The sequence below is a fragment of the Hyaena hyaena genome, unplaced genomic scaffold, assembly GCF_003009895.1.
Source record: "Hyaena hyaena isolate Hyena2069 unplaced genomic scaffold, ASM300989v1 scaffold_537, whole genome shotgun sequence".
Classification (NCBI taxonomy): Eukaryota; Metazoa; Chordata; class Mammalia; order Carnivora; family Hyaenidae; genus Hyaena; species Hyaena hyaena.
Genome location: NW_024081170.1, coordinates 576908 through 581118, shown reverse-complemented (window position 1 = coordinate 581118; position 4211 = coordinate 576908).

Genomic DNA, 4211 nt, shown 5'->3' with positions numbered 1-4211 from the left:
TCTCTGCCCCTCCTCCCCTCCACTACATGAGTGATCTCTCTCAAAAAGAAAAGAGATCTTTCTTTTAATTCAGGGATAGGGCACCTGTGTGGCTCAGTTGGTTCAGCATCTGACTTTTGTTTTTGACTCAGGTCATGATCTCATGATTGGTGGGTTCAAGCCCTATGTGAGACTCCACACTGACAATGTGGAGCCTGCTTGGGTTCTCTCTCTCTCCCTCTGTCTACCCCTCTCTTGCTTGTGCTCTCCCTCTCCATCTCTCTCTCAAAATAAAGAAATAAACTTTAAAATAAATTCATGGCACCTACCCACTTGCCCTAGGAATCATTAGAGAATGAGACTGGAGGCGCGCCTGGGTGGCTCCGGTTAAGATTCCAACTTCGGCTCAGGTCATGATCTCATAGTTTGTGGGTTTGAGCCCCATGATGGGCTCTGTGCTGACAGCTAGCTAAGAGCCTGGAGGCTGTATCAGATTCTGTGTTTCCCTCTCTCTCTGACCCTCCCCTGCTCTCTCTCTCTCTCTCTCTCAGAAATAAATAAAAAAACATTTAACTTTTTTTTTTTTAAAGAGAATGAGATTGGGGTTCTTAAATTCCAAATATTATGCTTTTCTTTGCTTGTATCACCATCTTCCTAAGATTTTACATATTTAATACTTAATGCCCCCCATAGTGATAAACAGTGTGTGTGCATTTGAGTAAATAGGATGGTAACTGGTTTGGAAGTCATTATCCTAATACAAAAAGATTTTGAATAATCCTTCCATACATCAAGGTGCATATCATGGAAGCAATTATTATTATTATTGTTGTTATTTATTTATTTATTTATTTTTTGTAGAGGAAGGAGTTAATTTAAAGCACTTTTGATATTTAATGCCACTTAGGACACTTGTGAAAAAAATTCTAACACTAATGTACCTATCAACTCATATTGTCCTTCCTGAGGTCAGAATGAGCCTCAGGCAAAACTATGCTTCCCAGAAGGTTCATTTTTGAGAGCCCCAGCTCCCAGTTTTCAATACATTCCTTTCCTACCTTTGGTGCCCTTCCTTTTTTTTTTTTTAATCTTTAGGAGGCTGTGTGCTTCCTGCTCGCCCTTAAGTCATTCCAGGGGGTTTTTAGCTGATAAGGGCTCAAAGTATTAGCTCATTGAGGGATTGAGGGTATTTGCATTTCCAAAAAGAACTCAGAAAGACTAAACACTTTGAGATCCAAAGTGTAAATGTACAAAGATTTAATCTCAAGCATTGGTGACAATGGAGGAGAAAGGGATTTGGGAAGAGTAAAAAAAAAAAAAAAAAAGTGGCACTCTTCGAATCATGTTAGAGGTGTCCCAAGTCTTCCTGAACACAGTTAACAGACTAGAAATTATTAGTAGGGGAACAATATTTCACACTCTCAACTGACTTTGAAAACGATTGAGGCCATCTTTCAATAACCAGTTCCAAAGAGCTCGGCTGAGTTTCCATAAAAAGTAATTTTCACTTCTGGAGTTGTCTATTAAAAAATTAATTTTTCTATCTAATAAAAGAAAAATCTATAGCACTACCTCCTCAAAGATTTAGACTTCTTACTATATTTGGCATTGGAAAATATTCAACAGAGTCAATGGTATCTCTTGTTTTACTTTTCAAGGAATTTCTGGCTTCTTAGATATCAAGGGAATTAATTTCCATCATGAATTTACTGCTACATCAGTAAGAGCCAATCATGTACAAAGCTGATGCAGCATCAACTGAAACTTTCAAAGCTTTAACATAAAATCTTCATGTTGTCCTAGTATCTTTAGGAAAAAACAAAATTCTTTCTTAGGATTTATTTTAGAGGCAGTGTGGCATAGTGGGATATTTGTTTGAAAACATGGTTACTAATTTGCTATCACTTCTTGCAAGTCACTAAGCTTGTGTGGACCTCAGTTTCCACATTTATAATTTAAAAAAATATTTTCAATATAAAAATAAATGGAGTTGGGATAAACGTTCTCCAAAATTTTCTTCTGCCCACCTGCACATGTCACTTCTCTGAACTCACACATTTCTAAAAATTCTCCCTCTCAAAAGAAAAAAAAATGAAAGCAAGCAAGCTTTAACCTCTGGTGATACTGTGTCCTGCCCTTCTCTCATTTGCTTGTTCATGTTTTGTTCAAGTAGCGGCTATGTTTCAGAAGCAATTTATCTAACACTGCTCTAAACCTAGATCAGGAATAGTGAAATAATTTCTGAATCTCCCAGACAAGGCTATAGAGCTGTAAAGTTAGAATACTGTTCGTGGGGCACCTGGGTGGCTTAGTCGGTTAAGCGTCCGACTTTTGCTTAGGCCATGATCTCGCGGTTCGTGGGTTCGAGCCCCGCGTCAGGCTCTGTGCTGACTGCCAGCTCAGAGCCTGGAGCCTGTTTCAGAGTCTGTGACTCCCTCTCTCTCTGACCCTTCCCTGCTCATGCTGTCTCTCTCTCTCTCCTAGAAATAAATAAAACATTAAAAAATAATAATAATAAAAAGAATACTGTTCATAATTTAGTCCTCTTTTTAAAGTGGTCTCCTTTCTTCTGACACAGACCTTGATGTCTACAAGAAAACAGAACAGACCCTGGATATACTGTGACTGGGTAAATTTCTTATGTGATGCCTGCTTTTACCAGTGACCTTTATCTCATTATAACCTCCCTTCTCACAATTGCCTAATCCCCTCAAGTTTCCTCTCTACATGCCCTTCCCACCCTTACTCCCAACTCCATGTGCTCACTCACAGATGGTGCCCCATCTAGGCCTGCCTGGATAAGAATCATTCCCTTAAGGGGACTGCCTTTGTGTTTCATTCTTGCAAGGACCCTCATTAATTATACTAGGTAAATGGAAATGTATTCCCAATATAATATAAATGGAAAATGTTACAATAAGTCTTATTTACTCTTTTTTAAATGTCAAAATGGCAGCCGTGTATCACTTTGACTTAAATCATTCAGTTGTTGAAATATCTGTGAGGCTTGCGTATTTCTTTTAGCCAAGTATTTATTTGTATAGGTTTACTGTAGTAGTATATGTGGTACAAAGCCCTCAAGTTCTCTTGCATGTTTATCTCTTAAAACTGTACACTGCCCACACCCTTCAGTCAAACTAAACTAATCACTGCTTTCAAGAATAATTATTATCCATTTAAAAGTTTGTTCTTCCATACACTCAGGTTTAAAACGCAGCTGAAGTCTAACTTTTCTTTTTTGTTTTAATGTTTATTTGTTTTGAGGGACAGAGAGGGAAGAGGGAGTGTGCACACAAGCAGGGGAGGGAGAGAGAGAAATTCAAGCAAGCTCTGTACTGTCAGCAAAGAACCCAACATTGGGGCTCCATCTCACAAACAGTGAGATAATGACCTGAGCTGAAATCAAGTTCGATGCTTAACCAACTGAGTCACCAGGCACCCCTAAATGCAACTGTCCTAAATCTTAACTTCCATACAATTTTCTTTGTGTCTACCTCATAGGATTGTGAGAATTCAGTGAAGTGAGTACATATAAAGCACTTAGCATTGTGAAATGATGATCATTATTAAATTATTTGTTATATATTCTCTTTTTATCACTAAGAAATATTTTACATATTATTCAAATTTATAATGACTAATTCAAAGATTAACATTTGTTAATTGGTTAGCTTAATATAGAAAATAACACTCAAAAGGGGGGATGGAGAAGGAGACAACAATAGTCCAAATCAACATGGGCAAAGTCAAAACAACTGTATGGATTTCAATAGATATCTACAGAAGCTGTAGAGAAAGCAGTCAAAGGAGTGACTGTCTTTCCTATTTCTGGATCATTTTTCTTTTTTGAAGGAATCTTTAATAACTAAAGAAAAAGTATAGTAGATATAGCTACTTTATTTTTGCAATAGTTTTGTGCCTTTACATTTTATAGAACTCAATCAACGTTTCAGTTTTTCTTTTAAAATCCTTTCCTTTTCCCATTAGTCTGTTAATAATTGTTGCTTTCCTGGCATCCCCACTTTGTCAGGTTATTATGCATTCCTCAGCATTGTGAAAAATGAAAAGTGGAAAAATCACATATTTTTCAGCTGACTTAACACTGCATAAAGTGCTGAAATTATTAATTGAACATCTTGATTATAAATTAGGTGGAAATAATGTTGAAGAAGCAGCCCCTAGTCATATAGGATTATTATTAGGGCTACACACTGAATGATTTGAATTTCATT